Raw genomic sequence first — 17,690 nt, 5'->3', positions numbered from 1 at the left:
CCACCCACCCCCTCATCAAAATATGAAAATGTTGCACAGTATATTTTAATAATAGTATCTTTGGGAATCCACTCTAGCAAGAAAAAATGCTGCACTAACACGAGCTAAATCTATGCTTTTCTTTCCATGACAAAAAGGTCTAAAATTTACAATCGCCTGTCTCATCCCAAAAATGGAGAATAGTAGCAGAAGCACTCACACATTACCCATCAACTGCCAATTTTCATGCTGCTCCAAGTGTGCTCCCCTTCTGGGTAAGACATTCAGTCCACTGTGTGTAGCCACTATATGCGCACATCACTCTCACCTCACCCGCTATGCCAGCCCCACCTCTAGCCGCCACTTCTTTTGCTTGTTCTTGTCAGGATCAAAGCACCACCCCAGAAGCTAAATGAAAACTGCAGAGTTTTCAAAGCAAAAGCAACAAGAGGCTTCATCCATGCTAACCATCATAAATGCTAATAAAATTAATCCTATCTGAAACTAATTGTTGTGTGGTATGTAATGGCACTGTTGTAAAATATGTTCAGCAGAAGCATTATTGATTATTTTGTGAAATTGCTGGAGAGTCTCCACAGAACCCATATTGAGAACCATTGATTTAAACAGACAGCTCCCTCAATAGGTATTTCTTCCGAATAACTATTATCAATGTACATCAGATATTGGTCAAATCTCAGTCACTTCCAATATTCTCTTTCCAATTTCCCAACTACGGATTCTCGTCTCCATGTACGAATTAAAAGTAGAAGAATTCCAGGATTTATGAAACGAGAGTTACTTGTGCGTGTTGGGGAGGGGAAAAAAGGAGACCGGGAAGAGGGGCAAGAGAGAGAGAGAGAGAGAGAGAGAGAGAGAGAGAGAGAGAGAAAAAGAGTCACAATTTATTAATTTTAAAAATTGCCTGTTTGTTTTAAACTGCTATTCCTTTTATTCAGGTTGAAATTATTTAATCAGTTACGCTGAACGTTAAAATCAGAAATTGCTTGAAAAAAAGTGTCCCAAATCTAATAGAGTCCCAAACCAAAATATTCACTTGTTCTTCATCACCATCAATGAGGTGTCATGCAAGAGTGCCTTTAAAAAAATGGATGTGTAAGCAATGTACCTTTAAGAAAACAGTGATGTCATAGAGTGGGTGGAGCTCAGCTCAGGTCAGCCATTTTGCAGTCTGTGTTTTGCAGGTTTTTAGTTTCAGTTTGAAAAGTGCCTGGCTGTTTTTGCTGAGAGCAGTTTAAAAGTGCCTGGCTGTTTTGCTGGAGCTGAAGGCAACCAAGCTAATATATCTCTGCCATTCTACAGAAACTATATATATCCTTTAAGCTGATGTGATACTGTTTAAAAGGTGTTAAGTCTCTTGGAAGTTTGAAGGAACATTTTAAAGAGTTATTTACTGTTGCAATATTTTCTGAGTTATCTTTGAAGTAAGGGGTGTTAAGAGATCCAATGTTTATTTAAGATGTTAAGTTGAGTTCATGGAATAAACAATGTTTTGTGTTTAAAAACCCACGTGTCCATAATTGTAATCCCACACCTGGGGAAAAAGCAGTGTGCCAGGAAAAGCAACAAATACATTAAAGGGTGAGGTTGGTTGAACTCCATGATACATTTTGGGGTTCTGAAAATGCCTCGCCCATAACAATTGGGGGCTCGTCCGGGATAAAGGTCTATCTATTGGATTAGCTTTTGTGAACTTAAAGACACTGAAGGATTGTTGCTTTTCTGGTGTGGTTTTTAGTTTAAGCGGGGAGAGTGTTGTGAACAATGGCTCTTTCAGAGGCTCAGAAGTTTTTGGGAGTGGAGAATGTCACACGTAGTGCCTTACGGACAGAAACGAAAAGCAGACTGTTAGATTTGGCAAGAACATTGCAGTTAACATTACCTGACAAAACGCGAAAAGATTAGGTAATTATGGCAGTGGTTAAGCATTTAAAGTTGCCGGAGATAGAGTTTGACTCATTGGAAATGGCAAAAATTCAGTTGCAAATTAAACAAATGAAATGAAATGAAAATGGCTCATTGTCATAAGTAGGCTTCAAATGAAGTTACTGTGAAAAGCCCCTAGTCGCGGCGCCTGTTCGGGGAGGCTGTTACGTGATTTGAACCGTGCCGCTGGCCTGCCTTGGTCTGCTTTCAAAGCCAGCGATTTATCCCTGTGCTAAACATCAGAAAGAATTCAAGCGGCTGGAATACGAGAGTGAGAGGAAAAAGAAAGAGAAAGAGAGAGGAAAAAGGAAAGGACAGAGAAGGAGAAAAGAAATAGCCCGATCAGAACAAAGATAAAGAGAGCGAGTTTGAACTTCAGAAAATGGCCATGAAACATGACAATCAGTTAAAATTGGCAGACGTAAAGGGAAACGTACAGTTGGATGATCGTGATGAGGTTGGTGAGAAAGAGAGTCATAGTCGAAGGCTTGGTGGGAATCTATTTAAATATGTCCAAGCATTGCCAAGGTTTGACGAGAAGGAAGTGGAAGCCTTTTTCATTTCATTTGAGAAGGTAGCTAAACAAATGAAATGGCCACAGGAGATGTGGGTATTACTGATTCAAACAAAGCTGGTAGGTAGAGCCAGTGAAGTGTTTGCATCACTACCGGAGGAGGTATCTGGAACATATGAGGAGGTGAAGAAATCCATCTTAAGTGCATATGAGCTAGTGCCTGAAGCTTACAGACAAAGGTTTAGAAATTTAAAGAAAGAATTTGGTCAAACATACATGGAGTTTGAAAGGCTCAAGAGTAATTTTGATACGTGGATAAGGGCTTTGAAAATAGACCAAACGTATGAAGCTCTCAGAGAAATTATACTTTTGGAGGAGTTTAAAAATTCAATTCCTGATGTAGTGAGAACTCATGTGGAAGAACAGAGGGTTAAAACTGCAAAATTAGCAGCGGAAATGGCAGATGATTATGAATTAGTTCATAAATCAAAGATTGGTTTCCGACATCAGTTTCAGCCTGTGAGGGATAGAAACTGGGGACATGAGAAATACTCAAGTGGTAAAGGTAAAGGTGATCTGATGGGAGACAATAAAGAGAGTGTACCTCAGATTAAAAAGGAAATCCAGGAGGGTGGAAAAGAAAAGTTTCAAATGTTTTCACTGTAATAAACTAGGCCATGTAATATCACGGTGTTGGTGGTTGAAGAAAAGCACTGAGAAGGCAGATGTGGTAAAACAGGATAAGACAGTGGGGTTTGTTAAAGTGGTAAAGGAAAGCCCAAGTGAAGTGAAGGAGGTGCAAAAGATTGTACAGACTGTTAAGAAGTGATTGATAAGAAGGTGCCAGGTGTCTTTAAAGAATTTACTTGTGTGGGTAAAGTTTACTCATGTGTATCAGGAGGAGCAGGTAAAGAAGTCACAATTTTAAGAGATACAGGGGCTAGTCAATCTTTAAATGATAAGAGAGGAGGAATTATGTAGTTTGGAAAGAATGTTGCCAGAAAAGGTGGTGATATGTGGAATTCAGGGTGAGAGGAGTAGCGTACCGTTATATAAACGGAAGGTTGGAAAGTCCAGTGAAGAGTGGTGAAGTGGTAGGAGTAATAGATAAACTATCTTGTCCAGGAATACAGTTTATCTTGGATAATGATATAGCTGGATCGCAGGTGGGAGTGATGCCTACTGTGGTTGATAAGCCAGTGGAAAATCATACAACTGAAGTGTTGGAAGGACGAATATCCTAGGATTTTTCCGGATTGTGTAGTAACAAGGTTGCAAAGTCACAGGTTAAGACAAGAGGAAAAATCAAAAAGAGTGAAGATGAAGTTGAAGTGCAATTATCAGAAACGATTTTTGATCAGATGATTGAAAAAGAACAAGAATAGGTGGAGGATGAGGCGGATATTTTTAGTTCAGGAAAATTGGCGGAGTTACAATAGAAAGATGTAGAAGTAAAATGGATATATCAGAAAGCATATACGGAAGAGGAATCTAAGAGTATACCAGAGTGTTATTACCGTAAAAATGATGTCTTAATGAGAAAATGGAGACCTGTACATATGCAGGCAGATGAAAAGTGGGCAGAAGTTCATCTAGTATTGCCGGTAGGGTATAGAAAGGAGGTGTTGAGAGTTGCACGAGGTACCAGTGGGAGGTCATTTGGGAATTAGGAAAACTCAGGCTAAAATCCAGAAACATTTTTATTGGCCTGGACTACATAAAGAGGTAGTTAAATTTTGTCAATCGTGTCACACATGTCAAGTGATAGGGAAACCTCAAGCAGTGATAAAACCAGCACCCTTAATACCCATTCCAGCATTTGAAGAACCTTTTACAAGGGTCCTAAAAAAGGTCCTAATCGATTGTGTAGGACCGCTTCCTAAAACAAAAAAGTGGGAATCAATATTTGTTTTTTAACAATTTTATTGAGTATTTTTTGGCATTGTAAACAGTTACAGATAACAGAAATGTGCAAACATCAATATAAAACCAACACTTCAATCAAACCATACTGCACATGCCCACTCCTCTCCCCTAGACACTACCTGCCTATTTATCCCTCCTACTCTACTCTTCCCCCACCCATCCCACCCCGCTAACGTTCACTTTCCCGCAAAGAAGTCGATGACTGGTTGCCACCTTCGGGCGAATCCCAGTACAGATCCCCTCAAGGCGAAGGTAATTTTTTTTTTTTTTTTTTTTTTTTTTTTTTTTTTTTTTTTTTTTTAAACACACCCAGAAAACTTGACATGTCCGAAAGCCATAGTTCGGTCTTGGGGGTTGAGTCCCTCCATGCCAGCAGTATTCGCCGCCGGGCTATTAGGGCAGCAAAGGCCAGAACATCTGCCTCTTTTTCCCCCTGGACTCCCGGGTCTTCCGAAACTTGCGACCCCTGGACTCAAAACATGTGAACATGGTTCGCTGGTCCTCCCGCGCATCTAACGCACTTGTCCTCTACCCCAAAGAATTTGCTCATCCGAGCTACCGTCATGTGGGCCCAGTGAACGACCTTAAATTGAATCAGGCCGAGCCTGGCACATGTTGCAGTTGAGTTTACCTTACTCAGTGCTTCCGCCCACAGCCCGTCCTCCATCTCCCCGCCAAACTCCTCCTCCCATTTGAGTTTCAGTTCCACCGCCTGGGACTCTTCCCCCTTCATGAGCACCTTGTAGATATCAGAGACTCTACCCTCTCCTCCTTCTCCTCTAGAGACTATTCTGTCCTGGATCCCGATTGGCGGGAGGCGTGGGAAGGATGGGACCTGCCTGCGTACAAAGTCCTGCACCTGTAAGTACCTAAAGTCATTTCCCCTTACCAGCCCAAATTTCTCCTCCAAGCCCCTCAAACTCGCAAAGCTCCCCTCCAGGAACATATCGCCCACCCTCCCCACCCCCACCCGCCGCCATGTTCAAAACCCTCCATCCATGTTCCCGGGGGCGAATCGATGGTTATCACATACTGGAGCCCAGACAGATGCCCCCCCCTCCCACATGCCTCCTCCGCTGGCCCCATATCCGCAGGGCCACCCCCACAACCAGGCTGGTGGAGTACCTGGCCGGCGACAGCAGTAAGGGAGCCGTGACCAGGGCTGCCAAACTGGTGCCCCTGCACGAAGCCGCCTCCACTCGCACCCAGATAGACCCCGTATCCACCATCCACTTCCTTATCATGACTATGTTAGCCGCCCAGTAGTAGTTGATCAGACTCGGCAATGCCAGTCCCCCCTCGCTGCGGCTCTTTTCAAGCATCGCCTTCTTCACCCACGGGGATTTTCCTGCCCAGAGAAAGCTCATGACGATCTTGCCAGTCCTTTTGAAGAAGGACCGTGGGATAAAGATCGGGAGGCACTGGAAAATGAACAGAAATCTAGGGAGGATTGTCATCTTTACAGTCTACACCCTCCCCGCCAGTAACAGCGGGGGTGCATCCCATCTCCGAAGCTCCCTCTTCACTTGTTCCACCACCCTAGTCAAATTTAACTTATGCAACCTGCCCCAGTCTCTTGCCATCTGTATCCCCAAGTACTGGAAACATTCCTCCACCAGCCAAAATGGCAGCTCCTTCAGTCTATTCTCCTGGCCCCTTGCCTGCACCACAAACATCTCACTCTTGGCCATATTTAATTTGTACTTTGAAAACCAGCCGAACTTCCTCAATGTTTCCACTATATTTTCCATCCCGGCCAGTGGGTCAGACACGTACAGGAGCAGGTCTTCCGCATAGAGACACACCCTATGTTCCACCCCCCCCCCCCCCCCCTTGTCATTCCCTTCCACCCCTTCGCAGCTCTCAACGCCATCGCCAACGGCTCTATGGCCAGCGCGAACAGCAACGGGGAGAGTGGGCACCCCTGTCTGGTCCCACGGTGTCCGAATTAATCGGACATTATCCTGTTCGTCCTAACGCTAGCTTTTGGGGCCTGGTAAAATAGTCTGACCCAATTAACCAGTCCCTCCCCAAACCGTCCAAGCACCTCCCACAAATAGCCCCACTCCACCCAGTCGAAGGCCTTCTCAGCATCCATTGCCACCACTACCTCCACCTCCTTGCCAGTCGGGGGCATGATCACATTAAGCAATCTTCTCAAGTTAGCTGTCAGCTGCCTGCCTTTCACAAACCCTGTCTGATCGTCCCCAATCACCTCCGGTACGCAGTCCTCAATTCTAATCGCCAGGACCTTGGCATCCACATTGATCAGGGAGATTGGCCTGTATGACCCACAGGATTCCCAGTCCTTGTCCCGCTTCAGTATCAGCGAGGTGGTGGCTTGCGACATCGTCGGTGGCAGGGTCCCTCTGTCCCTTGCCTCATTAAAAACCCTTGTCAGGACCGGTCCCACTATCTCCAAGAACTTCTTGTAATACTCTACTGGGTATCCATCCGGTCCCGGGGCTTTCCCCGACTGCATGGCCTTTAGGCCCCCCCCCAATACCTCCACCGCTCTAATCGGGGGCCCCAGCCCGTCCACTAGTCCCCTGTCTACTTTTGGGAAGGTTAGTCCATCCAGGAACCCTTTCATCTCCTCCGGCTCTTCCGGGGGTTCTGAATTGTACAGCTTACTATAGAAGTCCCGAAATACCTTATTCAGTCCTGCCGGGTCCTCCACTCTGCTCCCCTCCCCATCAACCACTCTACTTATTTCCCTGGCCGCCTCCCTTTTCCGGAGTTGCTGCGCTAGCAATCTACTGACCTTCTCCCCATGCTCATACACCACTCCCCTCGCCTTCCTAAGTTGTTCCACGGCCCTACTCGTGGATAGCACCCCCAGTTCCGCCTGCAATCTCAGTCTCTCCCGGAGTAGGTCCTCCCCCGGGGACCCCGCATGCTCCTCATCTATCCGGTGAATTTCCCTAATCAATCTGTCCATTTCTGATCTGTCCGCCCTGACCCTGTGAGCCCAAATTGAGATCAGCTCCCCCCTCACTACTGCCTTCAGCGCCTCCCATAGGGGCGCTGCTGAAACCTCCCCCGTATCATTCACCTGCAAGTAGTTTTGCATACACTTCCGAAGTCCCTCACATATCCCCCTCCTCCGACAACAGTCCTACATCTAACCTATATTGCAGGCATTGGTAATTCCCCCCTCCCCCCCCCCCCCCCGCCCGACCTGCAGGTCCACCCAGTGTGGGGCATGGTCCGAGATAGTGATTGTCGAGTATTCCGTATTCTTTACCTCCCCTACACAGTCCCTGCTCACGATAAAATAATCAATCCTAGAATAGACTTTATGAACATGCGAATAAAACGAGTAGCCCCTTCCAGTCGGCTGTCTGGCTCTCTTATGGGTCCACAGCCCCCATTTTCTCCATGAACCCTTTGAGCTCCCTTGCCATTGCTGGGAGTCTGCCAGTTTTGGGACATGACCGGTACAGCCCCGGGTCAAGGACCGTATTAATGTCCCCCCCCCCATTATCAACTTACGCGAGTCTAGGTCCAGGATCTTCCCCAACACTCTTTTGATAAAGTCTGCGTCGTCCCAGTTCGGCGCATACATGTTCACCAGCATCACTCTCCTCCCCTCCAGCTTTCCCCTTACCATAAGGAATCTGCCCCCGCCGTCTGCGACCACGCCCTCCGCCTCAAACTGAACCCGCTTATTAATCATAATTGCTACCCCCCCCCTGGACTTAGAATCCAAGTCAGAGTGGAAGACCTGGCTGATCCAGCTCTTCCTTAGCCTAGTCTGGTCAGACTTTCAGAGTATCTCCTGCAACATAATTACGTCCGCCTTTAGAGCCTGCAAATGCGCGAACACACGTGCCCTTTTAACTGGCCCATTTAGTCCCCGGACATTCCAGGTGATCAGCCTGGTTGGGGGAGCGCAGCCCCCCCCCCCCCCCCCCCCCCCCCCCCGCCCCCGGTCAGCCATAACCTTTCTTGAGCGCACCCCCGGCCCATGCGCCGTGCCATTCCTGGCTCGCCTCTTGGCTGCCTCCACCCCCGACCTTCTTCCCATTACCTACTTCAGACCCCCCCCCCCACATCAGCAAAATAACTCTTTCCCCCCCCCCCTCCCCCAGCAACATCCACTGATAACCCCGCCCCCGCCATTCACTGGCTGTATTCTTTCTCCCCCCCCCCCCCCGCCCAACTCCCTTGACTAGCCAATCTGCTAGCCCGGTGACTCATCGCTCCGGCGCCCCCTTGTCTCACTTCCATTGTTTCCCCAACCTCATCTCCCCACTCCTCAGCACACCATCCCCCACTCCGACCCACTGGAGCAGTCTCACGAAGATGGGAAAGATCAAACAAGATGTAAACATCAAACAGCAACGAGAGGCTGCACCACAAGGCACCTTTAAAGCAGTACACAGTCGACCTGCAGTCCAGGCACAGTAGGCGTCCCTTCAACCAGTAATTCTCGGACCCTAGCTTGTGTCCATGGGTCCTTTTTTCAAGACCAGCCCCTGATCCCTCAAAGTCCATCGCTTCTTCGGGCTCGGAGAAGTAGTGGTGTTAACCCTGATGCGTAACCCAAAGACGGGCCGGGAAGAGCAGACCAAACTTCACGTGCTTTTTGAACAACACCTCCTTAACGTGTTTAAAGGCTGCTTGCCGCCTGGCCACCTCCTGGCTTAGGTCCTGGTAAATGCGAAGGACACTGTTATTCCACGTGCTGCTCTTAGCCCACTGCAGCACCCGCTCCTTCTCCACAAACATGTGGCACCTAATCACCATCGGACAGGGGTGCCCCCCGGACGCACCTGTCTTGCCTGTACTCTGTGTGCCCCCTCCAGCTCCGCGATCGCGGACAGGCTTTAGCCCCCATCAGCTGCATCAACAGGTCCGCCACGAACGCTGTGGCATCAGCTCCCTCCGCCCCCTCCGGGAGGCCGATGATCCTCAGATTTTGTCTACGGGCTCTATTTTCCAGCTCCTCTACTCTGTCCAGCAGTCTTCTCGGTCTCTCCTTCAACCCGTCGACATCTAGCGCAGCAATAGTCTGCGCGTCCGCCTGCTCCTCCACCACCTGCCCCAGCTCCTTAACTTTTTCGTCCTGGGCATCCAGTCTCTGGTTCAGCTGATCCACTGCCTTGTGAAGTGGGTCCAAGTTATCCCGCTTCAACGACTCAAAACTGCTCTTTATCACCTGCAGCATGTTTTCCAGCCCTTCCTGGATCGCCGGGTCCGAGGTCCGCCATCTTTGCTGCCGGGTCAGCTTCCCCTGCACCTTGTCTTTGTCCCATCCGTTTGCGCTGCTTTCTGCTCTCCCGCAGTTCCATGCAGCTCTGCTCGCTCCTTAGCCCCCCGTGGCCGTCCTTTCACAGCCCCGCAAAGCCGGGGAACCAGGTCCTCAAATCCCGCCGGAGTGAGAGCCCCCAAATGTGCGGCTCACTCACTCATTGCCGCCACCGGAAGTCCGAATCAATATCTTTTGACTGTAATGGATGTGTCTACTAGGTTTCCAGAGGCCATTCCAGTACATAACATTACAGCTAAAAGGATTGTGGAGGAGTTACTTAAATTCTTTACTAGATATGGACTACCCACAGAAATTCAATAGGATCAAGGAACGAATTTTACTTCAAAGTTATTCAAAGAAGTTATGAATAGCTTAGGAATAAAACAATTTAAATAAACTGCGTACCATCCAGAATCGCAGAGAGCGTTAGAAATGTGGCATCAGACATTAAAGACAATGTTGAGGGCGTATTGTCAAGATTGTCCAGAGGTTTGGGATAAAGGAATTCCATTCGCATTGTTTGCAATTTAGGGATGCACCTAATGAGTCTACCAAATCTAGTCCTTTTGAACGAATTTGTGGTCATGAGGTAAGAGGACCACTTAAATTGATTAAGGAAAAATTGGTGGGTGAGAAATCGGAAATTACACTATTGGATTAAGTGTCAAATTTTAGGGAACGATTAAATAGAGCAGGTGAATTGGCTGGACAATATTTGAAAGTTGCACAAAATGTGATGAAACGGGTAGCGGACAAGAAATCCAAAGATCGTAGTTTTGCCATTGGAGATAAAAGTTTTAGTGTTGTTACCAGTGGTAGGGGAGCCTTTAAAAGCTAGGTTTTGTGGACCGTATCAGATTGAAAGGAAATTAAATGTGAATTATGTGGTAAAAACACCAGATAGAAGGAAGACTCACCGAGTGTGTCATGTGAATATGCTTAAAAGGTACTTTGAAAGGGAAGGAGAGAAAAAGGAGGTTTTAATGATTCTAACTCAAAGTGACAAACCAAATCCAGATGACTGTGAATTTGACATACCTCAAATTAAATTGGAAAATGAGGATGTTCTTAAAAATTGGGATGAATTGTTATATTACCTTCCAGAGGAAAAACAAACTGACCTGAAAGAGTTATTGATATCACACAGGCAAGTTTGTAGAGATAAATTGCTAAGTACTAAAATGGCTATACATGATGTAGATGTGAGAAATGCTGTTCCTATCAAACAACATCCATATAGACTTAATCCTTTAAAATTGGCACAGGTTAACAGAAAGATTGAGAGTATGCTGAAGAATGGCATAATTGAAGTGGGTTGCAGCCAATGGAGCGCACCCATATTGATGGTACCTAAACAAGACGGTACCCAACGGTTGTGTGAGAACTATAGAAAGGTGAATGCAGTTACAAGAACAGACTCTTATCCTGTCCCACCATTGAAGGATTGCATTGAGAAAGTGGGACAATCTGCTTTTATTTCCAACTTCCAGACATAGAAAGAACCTTTAAAACATCGTAAGGAGTTCTTCAATCGACTTCAGGAGGCGGGTTTGGTGATTAACCTAGCCGAAAGTGAACTTGGAGAAGCCCGAATCACTTTCCATGTGGAGTTTCTGATACCCTCAAGACGACGGGAAATAATGCGATTTCTTAGCATGAGTGGATTTGATCGAACAGCTGTGCAAAAGTTTTGTGGCGTGATTACTCCACTAATGGAATTGCTGAAGAAACGTAAAAAAATTCAATGGACAGCAGACTTTCAACAGGCATTTGACTGCCTGAAAGCGGTGATCACAAATGCTCCTGTATTGGAGAATTGCAAGGGACTCTGTGGTCAGATTGAACTAAAGTATCTGATTCTAAAGAGAAATGCCGAGAAGTAGAGGAATGGATGGATCGTGCAGAGACTTTGTTCAAAGAGACTGTCAATCGAGAAGGATTTTGGTTGGAGGAAGAAGAACAAAGAAAAATGGACTATATTATTATACCTGTTTGCGTGTGTTGTTTTCTTTAAATGAAAATGTATATTTACTGTGTGCATTTCTTAGTGGATGGTGCAAAAGTGAAAAATGAAACCATCTTGAAGTTGATGGGGTTTTTTTTTCTGGGGGGTGGGGGGGGAAAAGAGGTGTCATGCAAGAGTGCCTTTAAGAAATGGATGTGTAAGCAATGTACCTTTAAGAAAACAGTGATGTCATAGAGTGGGTGGAGCTCAGCTCAGGTCAGCCATTTTGCAGTCTGTGTTTTGCAGGTTTTTAGTTTCAGTTTGAAAAATGCCTGGCTGTTTTTGCTGAGAGCAGTTTAAAAGTGCCTGGCTGTTTTGCTGGAGCTGAAGGCAACCAAGCTAATATATCTCTGCCATTCTACAGAAACTATATATATCCTTTAAGCTGATGCGATACTGTTTAAAAGGTGTTAAGTCTCTTGGAAGTTTGAAGGAACATTTTAAAGAGTTATTTACTGTTGCAATATTTTCTGAGTTATCTTTGAAGTAAGGGGTGTTAAGAGATCCAATGTTTATTTAAGATGTTAAGTTGAGTTCATGGATAAACAGTGTTTTGTGTTTAAAAACCCACGTGTCCATAATTGTAATCCCACACCTAGGGAAAAAGCCGTGTACCAGGAAAAGCAACAAATACATTAAAGGGTGAGGTTGGTTGAACTCCATGATACATTTTGGGGTTCTGAAAACGCCTCGCCCATAACAGAGGAAAAGACAAAAGCACTTCAAAGATTTGATGTAAAAGAAATACAGACTAAACCAGGAAAGCAGAAATCAGAAGGGGTGAGAAAACGTTTGGTGATTTTTCAGACGTTTTCAAAACTGAGAAAGGAGGTGGAGTGTAGGAATTTGGAGAGTAGAATCCAAACGTCTAAAGGCTTTGGTGTAACAAAAACATTGGTGGTTGTGTATGGGACCAGAATGAGAGCAATGGAGAATGTACAAAGATCAGGTGGAGAGGCACCATGAAAGCAGTTAGTGTTTCAAATCAATGACTATGCATTTGCCAGAAAAGTATTAATGTTGCTCTGTCCACTGATGCTGCCTCACCTGCTGAGTATTTTCAGCATTTTCCATTTCCTAACATCCACAGTATGAAGAACAATGTCCCAAGACAATTCACAGAGGAGAGAAACAGAGGCAGTGAGGCTAGAGAAGCGGACTGAGGTACGATCGACAAGAACTTGTTTACAGTTGAGACACACAGGAAGCAGACAGCTGAGAACTTGCTACTGAAGGAGGTCGGAGACCAAAGTTGAGTGAACAAAACGTTCGGAGGTGAAGTTAATAACTGAGATAGGGGAAGCAATGTATGAAGGAATGTGTAAATGAACAATTTGAAATGTATTACAAACATATTTTCTTTAAGAAACATTAGATTATTCCCTGAACCAGAGAAAACAAGCCCAAACAAGTCTCAACAATTTATTCAATATCTTGTGTTAATAGCCTTCAATATCCTTTTTGCTTCTATATAAAATAACAAGCTACTGAGTTGAAGTTCTCCATACAAATATGCACCAAACATTTTGGTTGCATAAAAATCTGACGAGCAGTGATCATTGATATAAGAAATGTAAGAAATTCTTTATTGAAAAGCTCTACAATGATACTACACTCTGCACAATAACCACTGATACAAGCAACATTAATTTGAAGTCCAATTTGAACTAAGGTACAATATTCAAGATGCTGTGTACCAATATTGCAATGCATAGGCTCACCTATACTGCTGCTCTCCTGAACTATCACAAAGCATGGAGTGGAGACCATGCCTTATCTGCAGGAAAACTCATCCCAGGCGATTCTTGTGCACCCTCCGACAACTAATTTCAAATAAATACCGGCAGAGATTCCCAAACAAGTTGCCTACCTGCCTTCTCAGCTGGGCACAAGGCTAAATCGAGAAAAATAAAACTGCATAGAACGTCACCCAAGCCATACACCTCTAGATAAGATCGAACAGTTCCCAAAATCAGCTTTATAAATCCACATACTTTGGGACACTGTTTAGAAAAAATTGAACCAAATGATTTGCTGCATTCCGTTATTATTAATTATTATTAGTCATAGCTTATTTTCCAGCTTTCCATTACTTCAGCCAACACTCAGAGCTCACTGGGATTTCCAAATAGCTAAAGATTCCACTGCTCAAAGCAATCAGATATAACTCCAAAGCTTTGAGGAAAAAATTGATAAGAATGGGGAACAACAACTGTATAGTACAGGAATCAAACAGTAGAACACATCCCTCCTGTCAAATACTCATATCCACTCTCTTCCCCTTCATCTTATTCAATTCTTAATCTCCAGTTCAACCATTTCCTTTTTTTAAAAGGGGAAATCAGTTCTGTATCAGTTTGATTTGTTCAATAAATATAGTCAAACGCATTTTTCCCATCAGTGGTTCACACATCTCCCTTCCAAAAGGGAAACTGAAGAAAGCAATGCATTTTCTTTCCTCAACCACCACACCCACCTGCATCGCCATTGAAGGCAAAGGTTTGTGCCAAATTAAAATTTTAGAGGAAACAGCCATTGGAGAGGGTGCAGAGAAAATGTGCGTGAACAATTCCAGGAATGAGGGGTTTTAGTTACATGGATAGTTTGGGGAAGCTGGGATTGTTCGGATTCGAAAAGGTAGAGGGGGAGATTTGATAGAGGCATTGAAAATCATGAGGCATCTGGACAGTAGAAAGCGAGAAATCATTTAGAGTACGCAATTATTTTTTTTCCAATTAAGAGGCAATTTAGCGTGGCCAATCAACATGCCCTGCAATTCTTTGGGTTGTGGGAATGAGACCCATGTAAACACGGGGAGAATGTGCAAACTCCACAGGAAAAGTGACACAGGGCCAGGATCGAACCCAGGTCCTCTGCGCCGTGAGGCAGCAGTGCTAACCACTGTGTCGTCCAAGGAACTCTCATTGGTGAAATGGTCCAGATACAGGCGAGGGCAGCACGGTAGCCTTGTGGTAGCACAATTGCTTCACAGCTCCAGGGTCCCAGGTTCGATTCCAGCTTGGGTCACTGTCTGTGCGGAGTCTGCACATCCTCCCAGTGTGTGCGTGGGTTTCCTCCGGGTGCTCCGGTTTCCTCCCACAGTCCAAAGATGTGCAGGTTAGGTGGATTGGCCATGATAAATTGTCCTTAGTGTCCAAAATTGCCCTTAGTGTTGTGTGGGGTTACTGGGTTATGGGGATAGGGTGGCAGTGTTGATCTTGGGAAGGGTGCCCTTTCCAAGAGCCGGTGCAGACTCGATGGGCCGAATGGCCTCCTTCTGCACTGTAAAACAATTCTATGAGACAACTTTAAGGCGAATGGGAAAAGGTCCAAGACATCAAAAGGAACAATTTCCTTTATACAGCACGTGGTGACTGGAATGCCCTGAGAGGGTGATAGAGGCAAATTCAATCAGGGCTTTCCAAAGGGTTCAGGGAAAGGGCAGCAGAGTGTGACAAGCTAAATTGCTCTTGCAGACTTGGCATGGACTCAATAGGGCGACTATCCTCTTTTTGTACTGAGACCATCACATAGTTAATTCCATTCCTCGCATAAGTGTTAGCTTCACCACTAGAAGAGAATCAGTCGACTTGATGTTGCCCACACACTTTCAGCAAGATTACAGGGCAGATAGCCACCTCCCTGCCTCACAGCAAAATGGAGGTCAAATGTGCTGCCCTACCAGCACCCTGGCTGCGATTGCTGTTCAATATAAACCAGAGATTAAACCTGGAGACCCTCCCTGCTCAAGATCATACAAGGTGGTAGTTAACCACCAAAACACACAAGGACACTAGAGGGCTCAACATAGGTACAAAAGATTGGACCACAAACTTAAGAACTTTTTCTCTCAATTAGCCAAAAAATTTACATTACAAATCAGTTACACCTGTTCCAAAAGGCTGAAAAAGTTAAAGAACCAACCACCTCTTATTTCGCAGTGGTAAAACAAAATAAATTTAAATAAAAGATAAATATAACATTTGAACACCAAAGTACTTCATATTACAATAAATTGCGAAGAATCACAAGTAGCTGTTTAGACAAATATGGCTGACTTTTTCAAAGCAGGAAGATCCAAAATAAGATAAAATGCCCAGTTAATCTAGTTTAGTGGTAATGATTGAGGGTGGAATATTGCACTGGACACAGAACCAGCTACTATTTAATTCAGTAGGACCGACCATGCCTACCCGAACAGACGAGTGAGGGTCTGAACTAAACATCTCATGTGTGAGGAACAGCACCTCTGGACATCAACTCCCACAGTGCAGATTACTTGAGGCCTAGTGTGCTACTTGAACCCACTAACTTCTGACTCTCATCAATTGAGGCAAGGTGACTGCCACTATGTATAAAAAAACGATTTTACTGAGTTGAAGAGGATTGACAGGGACTTGTAGGCCACTACCCCATAAGAAATAAAGATGTCTCAAGGTAAAAGGTGACCAGGGTTTGAAACGAATTTCAAACAGGTTTGAAACCAAGGTCCACATGCCACACGGGGAGAAAACCCCAACAGCTTCAGAAATCGCGACCGTTTCTCGTTATCTTAAAAGAATGTCTGAGTTATTAAAATAAAACTCTATAAATATAGTTCCCTCACCTTCAGACGGCTGACTAGTTATTGACAGTTAAGTGCTGAGGAGCACAAATCCTGCAGGGCAATGGATCCGGGTGCACAGATTATAGATTTCGATCAGTAACGCGGGCTGACGATTTATATAATCGCTCGCAAGGCGCACGTTTTAACTCCAGCATGCAGCAAATCCCCCAGCACGTGTTAAACTGCCCCCCTTCCCCCGAGCATCGCAGCAGCCAGTCAAGTGTGAAAGTCACGGTCAAGCTCTCCGCAGGCGGCCCAGGCCACAACGGCCAGGTTTTGGAGCAGGATCCCGGCTGACAGGGCCGGCGGTGCCGCTGCGGCCGGGTCGGACGCTGCTGCTGAGCTGCGCTCTCCGATAATCACAATGCACCAAACCGCAGGCTGACTGTAGCGAGCCGGGGCCCCCGCGCGCCGCTACTTTGTAGCCCCTTCTTCGCCAATCCGCCACGCCCTCCCCCTGCGTCCCTTTGACTGGCGGCGCGCTGGGCCAATCGGACGCAAAGCCCCGCCCACGTGGACCGGTCGGCAAGAGGCTTGGACCAATAGGCGGCGGCCGGGGGCGGGGCCTGGGCCGGGGAGCCTCGCGCCTGCTCCGTGTATCCAGTCGCCGCGCGCGACATTGCGATACAATGTAGCAGCGGCTGCCACACACTCCAACATCGCCCTGCACCCCCAGCCAAACCATCCTGCACCACGCTACCCCCCTCCAACAACACACAGGGCAACATCTTCCTGCCGGGGACGGGGCAGCATTACCTGGACAGCACTGCAGAGCCGTCTCGCAACATGAACAGCACAGGACATCCGGGAGGGAGTCCGCAGTAAACAGCAATGATTGATGGGCGACAGGTCTAGTGAATGGGTCACACACACACACCACCGGCAAAACAAAATACATCCACAGTCCTGGAGGCGAGAGACACACGTTTTGAGTTGCCACAACGCTGTTCAATATTTATAAATTAAATCATTTACGGAGCCAGAGGGAGGGAGAGTGGTGGGTTAAGGGCTATAAAGTCAGGAGTTCGTCTGGACAGATTCGTGGCAAACTGGTTCGCACATGAAGTTTGGAGATGCAACGGAAGTTGTAGCGAAACATGTCTCTTCAATGCACGTTAACGTGAACTATTGCACAGTAGAGATTGCGAAATGCCAAAGAATTCTTTTTTTTTAAACTAATTGGCTAAAAGCATTTTGGAATGTGCTTTAATTGGGAAAGGTGCTATACAAATGTCTTTCTTTTTGTAGAAAGTGCTTGGACAACATTTTCCTCTTTGACGAGCAGCCTCGTCTCATTTTAATGATATTCCAATGTCATCTTACGGTATTCCTTCATGGAGACTGGTAGGTTGAAAACCGATACTGTATGATTCACTTTTCCAGTGGCGTTGACTTCACATGAGATAAGCATGCATAAATGTAGTTTCCAGCTGAAACAGTGTAGATGTGGCCAGGT

At 45.8% G+C, this 17,690-nt stretch overlaps 1 protein-coding gene across 1 annotated transcript in view; it reads right to left on the bottom strand.

Moving 5' to 3' along the window:
* The window catches only part of usp36 (ubiquitin specific peptidase 36), an 88,351-nt gene extending 71,688 nt beyond the window's left edge, over positions 1 to 16,663 (bottom strand). Inside the window, exon 1 of the mRNA XM_072483570.1 lies at positions 16,235 to 16,663. The gene's annotated coding sequence lies outside the window, so the exon portion shown is untranslated. The remainder of the gene's footprint in view (positions 1 to 16,234) is intronic.
* Between the last annotated feature and the right edge of the window lie 1,027 nt (positions 16,664 to 17,690).

The sequence above is a fragment of the Scyliorhinus torazame genome, chromosome 18 (genome assembly GCF_047496885.1).
Source record: "Scyliorhinus torazame isolate Kashiwa2021f chromosome 18, sScyTor2.1, whole genome shotgun sequence".
Lineage (NCBI taxonomy): Eukaryota > Metazoa > Chordata > Chondrichthyes > Carcharhiniformes > Scyliorhinidae > Scyliorhinus > Scyliorhinus torazame.
This window is presented reverse-complemented; position numbering and strand designations above follow the sequence as displayed.